The sequence below is a fragment of the Anomalospiza imberbis genome, chromosome 15, assembly GCF_031753505.1.
Source record: "Anomalospiza imberbis isolate Cuckoo-Finch-1a 21T00152 chromosome 15, ASM3175350v1, whole genome shotgun sequence".
Classification (NCBI taxonomy): Eukaryota; Metazoa; Chordata; class Aves; order Passeriformes; family Viduidae; genus Anomalospiza; species Anomalospiza imberbis.
In genome coordinates, this window is record NC_089695.1 from 3639835 (window position 1) to 3648945 (window position 9111).

General features: G+C 65.4%; 1 protein-coding gene across 2 annotated transcripts in view; it reads right to left on the reverse strand.

Annotated features, from left to right (window-relative positions):
* The window catches only part of CXXC5 (CXXC finger protein 5), a 36275-nt gene extending 32656 nt beyond the window's left edge, over positions 1-3619 (reverse strand). Inside the window, exon 1 of one of the 2 annotated variants that reach the window (XM_068205574.1) lies at positions 3459-3619. The gene's annotated coding sequence lies outside the window, so the exon portion shown is untranslated. Of the gene's footprint in view, positions 1-3382; positions 3405-3458 lie in introns of those variants that run through there. The other variant, XM_068205575.1, reaches the window with a different exon arrangement.
* Between the last annotated feature and the right edge of the window lie 5492 nt (positions 3620-9111).

Genomic DNA, 9111 nt, shown 5'->3' on the forward strand with positions numbered 1-9111 from the left:
TGGAGGGCCAGCCTCTACCTGGGGCAGTGGCTCCCATCCTCCTGCCCAACCTGGATGAATCTCAAGAGCACCAATCACTTTGGGGACACCCATGCTCCATGCCTGGGCTCTGTGCAGAGAGGTGGTGGCAAGGGGCAGCAGTGACAACTGGGAGTCCCACAAGATCCCCCACGCTCCCAGGAGTCAAAGCCGAGTCAGGGGAAAAGGAAGGGGAAAGGAAAAAAAAAAAAAAGAAACAAGGCTTTTGAGTGCAATATTTTAGTTGAGCACCAGAGCATGAGTAAAGGAGGGAGCTTTTCGTGGTCTGGTGAGTTTAAGCTATGAGCTGAAAGTTTAACTATTAATACACTTAATCAAGAGGTTGTTCCTACAGCCAGGATTTGGGAAAACAAAACAGGGAGGCAGGAGAACGGTGGCATCGCTGTGGCCACCCCAGGGAATATCCCTGCTGGGGGAGGTGGAGGGTCCAGGACCAGCTGGGGCTGGATCCAACCTCAGCCAAGCCTCGCATGGACACACCAGGACGTGCCAGGTGCTGGCTGCCAGGGCCAAGCAGCCCGGATCCGGCTGTCACCCCAGTGCCCCACACAGATTTCTCAGAGGGGACAGTTCTGGGGAGAGGTTGTCACCCCCAAACCCTGCAGCATCCCCAGGATGCAGGCAAGCAGCACCTGCACTGCTGCTACCTGCCTGGAAAGGTCCTGGTACCACCAGGGGATGCCAGTGGCTGAGGGACACCCGGGGTCGGGGATCCCCAAAACACCTCCCCACCTCCACAGCATCTCCTCTGGCACAAACCTCTGCCACGGAGGTTTGAGGAGGGACAGGCTGAATTGTGGGGTGCAGCACCCAGAGCTCATCTCCCCTGCCCACCCAGCCCGTGTCACGGGCAGGAGGCACAGGCGGGAGCGCGGGAGGTGCGGGCAGTGCCTGGCAGCGCGGCGCCGGCTGCCCGCATCCCCACCACAAAATCCATGTCAAGGACGCCTCGGCCGGCTCCAGCCTCTTCCCACCGAGGCGCGGGGGGAGACACGGGGACATTCGTGACGCCCGGCACAACCCCCCCACCCCCTGCCTGCACCTCCCGCCAGGCAAACGTCCCCCCCCCGACCCTGCCCCCGGGGCCACCGAGCCCCGAACGGCGCCGGGACCAACTTCTGAGCGGCACCGGCGGGTCCTTTGTTACTTTGCTTTTGTTGTCACAGGCCGGCGCGTCCCCGTCCCCATCGTCCCGTCACCGTGTCCCCCCCCCACATCCCTCCCACAGCCCCCCCCAGGCGGCGTCCCCGAGGTCAGGGCGCGACATCTGCCAGCGCGACGGGGCGACGCCGGTATCGGCACCGGGGATGGGGGCGCAGCGCCGGGGGCATCTCCGGGGTACCCCGCGCGGGGACACTTGGGGTGACACCGCCACCGATGGGGATGCGCTGCGGCGGCCCCGCGGGGGCCGCTGGAGGAGCCGTTTCCCCAGAGCTGTTCCCGCTGGGAACGCGAAGGACGGACGGACAGACGGAGGGACGGAGCGAGGTTTCCATGCCTACCAGCGCTCCCGCTGAGCGGGACCTCGGGGAGAGTCACCCCCCGCCCTTTCCCAACCGACCCCCCTCGCCTCGGCCCCGCCGGGGGATGCAGCGCAGCCCGCGGGCAGCAGCGGGGGCCGGGGAACGCTGGGGACGGGGCGGGCGGCGAGGCCGGAGGGGTCCCCGTACCCCCGCAGCACCAGGTGCGGCCCCGTCGCCGGGCTGGGGGCCGGGGGGCGCGGACAAAGCGGCACAAAGGGGCCGCTGACACAGCAGGGCCCGTTTCCAGAGAAACAAAACTTCCGCCGGCCCCGGCTCCGCGCCCCAGGTAGCCGGGATGGGCATCCCCCCACGCCCCCCCAAAGCCGGCCTCACCCGCCCTCCCACAGCACGGCATCCCTCATCCTTCCCCCGGCCCCCCCGGCACGGAGCGGCGGGGGGTGAAGGTTGCCCGGCCGGGTCAGCGCACACGCGGGGCCGTTACCGCAGGATGTGTGCGCAGCTTTGTTTGTGCGTGGGATGCCCCCCCCCCCATGCCCATCCCACCCCCTAACCCCCCATGGCACCCCCCCATCCTCCTCTCCCCAATCAATCATCCCAGCAAAGAATAACCCGACCCGAAGCAGCCCCGGCCCCGCAGAAAGGACGCTGCCGGCTGCGGGATGCGGTGGAAAAAAAAAAAAAATGGAATAATAAAATTGAAATAAAAGAGAAAAAAAAAAAAACAACAACAACAACAGAACACCCCACACCTCCGTGGGGCGCATGGGGCCGCGGTTCGGCGGAGTTTGAGGCCGTAATTCCCAAATTTGGGTACAATCCACAGCCCCCACAGTGGTTTGGGGCTGGTGGCACCCACGCCGGTGCGAACGAGGGATGTTCCACGGTGCGATCGCGGTGGCTCGATGGGTGTCGGGGCGCGTGGGGTACCCTCCCCGCCGCGGGTGGGGGGGGCAGGGGGTTTGGGAATCCCGTCTGACGGCGCAGCGGGGCGGGGGGGGGTCGTTGGGAACCGGGGGGATAATAAAGTTGGGTGAGTTGTCGCACATGGCTGGGCGATGGCGAGCGGCGCCGCTCCCACGGCCACCCCGCGCCCGGGCACCGGTGGCGGAGCCAAACTGCCGCGGGAGCCCGGCGCACCCCGGGGAGGCGGCAGCGACCCACGCGCGGACACCGGGGCCGGGTGGGGGTTCCCCGCGCGCCCCCCACGCGAGCCCCGCCGCGGGTGGCACCGCCGGCCCCGCTGCCCACCGCCTCCCCCCGGCGCCGCCGCCCCCGCCGCCCCCCGGCCCCGCCGCCACCATTGTCACCCGGGAAACCACCGGGCGCTGCCGCGGCGGTCCGGGGCGGCGGGGGGAGACGTGGGGGGCTCACTCCATCCCTCCCCACGGCTCCCAGCGCATCCCCGCCGGGCTGCGGGTACCGGCAGCGGGGTTCGGTCGCACCGAGAAAAACTTTGCTCGTTACCCCGACGTTCCCCCCCCCTCCCATCCCCGGGAAGCGGCGGGGCCGCTCGGGCGCCGCGCAGGCAGCACCGGCCGGGCCCGACGCGGGCAGGCGGGCAGGCGGCCAGCTCCGGCCCCGCCGCCGCCGCGGGCAGCCCGGGCACGGCGCCGGGCAGCGGGGCGAGCCGCGGATCCCCCCGCCAAACTTTTTCTTCTCCACCACCTCCCCTTTCTCCAACAGCCCCCCGACACCCCCCACCCCAACTCCACCGCCGGAGCGCCCCGGGGACCGGCACCGACCGGCGGTCCGGGAGCCGCCGCGCTGCGGGCAGCGCTGCCGGGAGCGGCGGGGGCTGCCCGGGCGCCGGGAAGGGGGCAGGAGGGGAAGGGAGCGGGGTAGGGAGGGGAGGTCAGCACCTGCCCGGGGCCGGGGCCGGGGCCGGGGCCGGGTAGCCGAGGCGGGCTCGGTGCCTCGCCGCCGCCGCACACCCACCTCCACATCGCCGCTCGCTCTGGGAGTGCGCAGCCCCCGCTCCGCGCTGCACGGCGCTGCCGCCGCCGCCGCCGCTGCCCGCGGCTGCCGGCAAAACCCGGACCGGACCGGGCCGAGCGCCCCGCGCCGCCGGACACCGCGACACGCCGCGACACGACACGCCGCGCGCGCCCCCCGCCGCCCCGCGCGCGCGCCGCCCTCACAGCCAACGTCCCCCGCCCCGGCTCGCCCGACCCCCATCGCCGTGCGGCTACACCCATCCCCGGCGTCCCAGCCGCCCCCACGGGGGACACCCCGCGGAGCCGCGCGTGGGGACTGCGTGTGACCCTCGCGTCCCACCCACCCCCACGGGCTTTATCCCGCTGTGACCCCCATGTCTCATCTACCCCCCCCCCCCCCGTCACGGGTGTAGCCGTGGTGTTCCTGCCCGCCCCCGTGTCCCAGCTTCCCCCATGAGTGTCACCACGGTGTGTCCCCTCGTGTCCCAGATGCCCTCATGGGTGTCACTGTGCCGTGCCGTCCGTGGGTTGCACACCCCACACGGGTGTTGCTGCGGTGTGTCGCCCTCCGTGTCCCAGCTGCCTCCCCCCCGCCCCCCCCCCCCCGAGTGTCACCGTGGTGTCCCAACCCATCATGTCACACACGGATGAGATCGGAGTGTGTCCCCCCGTGTCCCATCCACCTCCACGGATACCATCCTGTTCGCACCCCCTCCATGTGCCACCTGTCCCCCACGGGTTTCACCCCACTGTGCACCCCGAGTCCTAGCCGCACCCCTGGGTGCCAGCATGATGTCCCCTCACCCATGTCCCCTCCACCTTAGCCGTGCCGCCCCTAATCCCCACCGATCCCCAGTGGGATGTCACCACCCTCTCTCTGGGGTGTCACCCTCCTCCCGCCCCGCTGTTCCCCGAGGGGTGACACCCTCACGTGCACCCGCATCCCCAGAATGTTCCTCATCCGTCTGTGGGGCGCACATCCATCCGTCCATTCCACCCCTGCATGTGCTCCACCCATTGTCCCCAGTGTGGGGTGTCCCCTCCAGGTCCCCCATCCCCCTGCATCCCCTCTGGGGTGCCAGTTCCTCTGTTCTCCCTTCCGTGGGGTGTCCACAGAGCGTTCCCATCTCTCTGTCCCCCCGTGGGGTGCAGTGGCAGAAGGTCCCAGAAGAAAGAGTCACCCCCAGGCAGCCGAGGTGCAGCGGAGGGGACTGAGGGGTGCAGAGCTCCCCATCCCACCCGCGGCCCCGGCGCACAGGAAGGATCGCTCTGGGGAGGAGCCCCAGCCCCAGCGTCCCGGAGCCCCAGGCTTGCTGCCGCCACCGGGAGGGACCTCACGGTCTCACAGCGGGACATCGCTGAAATCCCCCTGAATAAACAGCAAATAATCGATGGTCCGATAAGTCAGCTGGAGGGAGGGGACAAATCCCGAGGTTTGGCTCCGCGGCGGAGATGGCGGGGGGGGGGGGGGGATAACACTCTTGGCCCAGAAGTTTCCTGCTCAACTTTTTGCCAGAATTTTTTGCTGCTGAGGGGGAGAGTTGTTGTTGGGTTTGGGGATTTTTTTCTCCCCTTGGAGTTGTGGGCACTGAAATATTGGAAGATAAAAAAAAAAAAAAAAACTTATATCCCCACTCCTCAGCCGAGAGCAGCTTTCCAGGGACAAACAGCCCAAAAAAACCCCACCACCCCCAATTCCTGCAGCCTTTTCAGTTGCCAGCAAAATACCCAAACCCTCTCAAAAGCAGAAACCCTGACAAAAATGAAACTGGGTTTGTGTTGCCGTTGATTTTTTTTTTTTTCACAGGAATGCGAAATCTCTTCCCACCCCGCTCCCGCCTCGAAATGAAACAAAAAAAATCTGCGATGGGGCGGGGGGTGGGGGGCGAGCGGCGCGGATGCGCTGTTTGTATTTGATCCACGTCTCGTTAATTATGCGCCTCTCGCAGATTTAGCCACTGGGATTTGCAACCGCGGGTGCTGTGACGATGCTCCAGCTTCCCAAAAAATCTCCCTCCCGGGTGGCAGCGATGGGGGAGCACGGTCCCATCCTCCTGAGCACCCTTTCAGCTCCTCTGCTGGCCCTCTCTATGTGTTCCCAGCCTGCCTCCCTCCACAATTCAGCCGCTCAGCCCCCCCAGGAAAGGAGCAGAGGAGCCTCGTGCCTGGCACATGGGATGCAGGTGGCACTGGTGGCACAGGAGAAGGGACAGCATCCCACCAGCACCACTCCAGGTGACACTGCCCAGCATACAGCACCGCCTCACCCACGTGGCCTTCACCAAGAGCATTTTCTTTACCCCTTTTTGGCTATTTCTAAGGACATGACACAATCCCCTGATGGCAGCATGAAGCACAGGGTGTTGATGTCCCCTTTGGCAAGGCAGGGCCTGTGGCAGTGGCACCTGGAGTTTGCCACCCACTGAAGGTCCCCAAACACAGCAGCATTTCACTTCTCAGAGTGTTTGGAAAACTTACATGTGGGCAAATCACCTTTACTGAGGTGTGGAATCCTCAAAGAGGAGGGAAACTGAGGCACAAAGCCAAGCTGGGACTTGGTGACAGCAACAGCAGCAAAGCTGTGGCTTCGGCCCAGTGCCCCCCAGCAAACCTCCAGGCTCCCCAGCATTCCCACCACCCAGTCCTCAGCTCTCCAGCCACAGGAAGCCCCCCAAATCCAGAGGAGGGTCCCCCAGTGCTCCCAGACAGGCAGATCCCCACAGCACAGGGACAAGGGACACAGTCCCTGAGCCTCCAGTCTGCTACTGCAGCCTTTTCCAATGGCATGCTGGGCTGCGGGGAACAGGAGGATGAGGATGGAGGGCAGAGGGGCAGAGATGGAGGGCAAGGGGGGCAGTGGTGGAGAGTGAGTGGGCCAGAGATGGAGGATGATGAGGATGAGGATGACAAGCAAATGGAAGGGAGGGTGACGGGACAGGATGGAGAATGATGAGGCCAGGGTGGGGAGGCAAGTGGGACAAGGTTGAAGGGCGAGCAGAATAGGGGCAGGGATGAGGGGCAAATGGGACAGGGGTGAAGGGACAGAGAGACAGGAGAACAATGGTGCCAGGGATGGAGGGCACAAGGCACAGGGAAAGATGGGACAGGGGATGGGGACAGATGGCAAGGGGACAGGGCAGAAACCTGTCAGCAAACAGCAGCACTGCCCCTGCTCGCTGCCTGCCAGAACCAGGGCCAAGATCTCCCCCGCCAATGCTGGGCTTTGGGCTCTGGCAGTGGGGTCTGCACTGCCCCCTCCCCAGCTGGGGAACAAACCCAGGAGCTCTGCCCGGCTCCAGAAGAGCCAGGAATAACTGGGGGTGGCACATGGAGGTGTTACAGAGCAGCCTGACCCTGCAGCGGTGAGGGGGGGTCATGCAGGTCCATGTCCCCCTCCCCAGAGTTGCAGTGGGACATCATGAGACAGTGGCTGGGGGTCTACCAGGATTGTGTGACTGGGACATGCATCCCAACAGTCTCCAGAGCACAAACACACCTCCAAAATTCCCAACCCCAAATTCCTCCAGCCCAGCTGCTGCCATCCAAGTGGGTTACAGAGCTGGCACTGCCTTGTCACCTCCTCCATGCAGGGTGCTGGGTGGCTCCTGGTGGAAGGCACCCAAATCCAGCCAGATGCTGTGTCAGGAGCCCCAGACCTTGGTGACATCCCTGATTTTGGGGAAGGGGCTGGATGGGGGACCCCAGCTCCTCCAGGCACGATGCTGGGAGACACCCCCCCCATTCTGGCAAGCTGGGGTCAGACGGGTACAAACCCCTTGGCCCTGCTGGTGCTGGAAAGCAGAGCTGGAGCAGCTGGTGGTTTTTGGGTGAGACCTAGAGAGCAGGTCGGAGTGACCCACCACCATGCTCAGCTGCCTGCTGCAGGGACACAGAGCTCTGTCCGTGTCCAGCCAAGCCCAGGGGACACCGCAGCCCCTCCTTCCCGGCTGGAGGGCCGCGGGAGTCCCCACCTTGCCGGTTACACACGCCCCGAGTCCCCGGACGGACGGGGGTCCCGCGGGCAGCGCGTACCCTCCGCCGGCCCCCGCTGCCCCTTCACTGAGGTCTGCGGTGTTAATTTTTAACCCCAGCTGTCTCCCACATGGCGGACGCTGGGCGCGCTCCCCGGGGACATGCCGCAGCCACGCGGGGACCGGCCACCCCTTCCTGGAACGGGCTGGGCCGGGGGGTGACACGAGCCCCCGCTGCCCACGGGGGTCACTGGGTGGTTCCTGTCCCTCGTGGGAGCCCAGCGTGGCATCCTGGGGCGCTCCAGGAGTGGGGCGCGGGTGCGGGCCAGGCGTGAGGCACCCGCCTTTGTGGCCGGGGGGGTCCGGGGTGTCCCCCCGGCTCCTGTGCAAACGGCAGCGGCTGCTGCCCGGGAATGTCCTGGCAGGAGGGACCCGGGCCTCAAAGCAAACAGACGCCGCGCCGGCGGTTGGGAGAAGGGCAGGAAGCCGGCTTCGCTCTGCCCTCTCCCACCCAGGCACTGCGGAGCAAGGGGGGAGCGTGTGTGCAGAGCCCCGGGCACTGGCAAGCATCCCCCAGCCTGCAGGAAGGCAGCACAGCCAGACTCCCACCCAAAGTGACCCTTCTGGGGGCTGAGGAGCGGCTCACATCGTGCCAAGGGACACCACGGCCACCCGGGTGTCACAGCCTTTGCCAGGGGGAGGGAGAGCGGGCACAGGGGGTCTGTGCCGCAGGGGCGGGGGGGCTGGAGCCAGAGTCCCGCCTACGTGCCAGGCAGCAGGAGAACCACGAGGACACTCGAGCTGCAGCGTTTCCACCTCCGGGGACCCTGGCAGGCGTTGGGATTTTTTTTTTTTTTTTTTTTGAGCCGGGGATTCGCCTGGAATTCAGACGCCCACGTGGTCCAAAATAGCCTGGCTCCAACATCCGGAGCGCCCTGCAAAAGCCATCTGCCTGCGCAGGCAGGGCGGGCAGCCGCGGGGCTGGGGCACGCCGGCACACTCCCATCCCATCCCTTCCCTTCCCTTCCCGTGGCTGCTGGGGACACAGAAGCCTTGCCCAAGCCGCACCGAGGACAGAGGGACTGGCAAGTGCTGTGGTGCATGGCCAGGCAGGGGACATTGGTCCTGCTCACATTAACACCGGGGTTTTCCCAGTGCCTGCAGATTTTTGGCTGTGGGAAGACACCAGTGACATGAAAACAGCCATTCTCAGACCAGAGAACATTGCCCTTCAGATGGGAGCTGAAATGTAGAGCTTGCCAGGCTCCAGGGGGGAATTATAATTATTCCTGCTACACCCATGTTCTCCCACATTAAACTCCTGGCCAGCCCTGTGGTGTCATCTCAAAGCCATGCCCATCCCCTGGTGGGACAGGATCCTTCAGCACCTGGGATGGAAGGATACCTGCCCAATGGTCCCTCCTCTTGAGCCCTCACCACCAGGACAGCAGAGTCAGATGGGGCTTTCCAAACATCTCCTGCCTGTCCACACAAACAAGGAGACAGGTCAGAGCAACCCTGATTTTAAAAACAGATGTGGCAGTTACATGATTTCCACTGGAAATATCAAAGTTACTTATGGGAAGAGCTAATTTGGGCACACTTGAGTCAGGAGCCCTGGAGAAACGAGGGTGTAAACCATGCTGGCCTCCTCCTGGCCACTGTGGCAGCCAGGTCATTGCC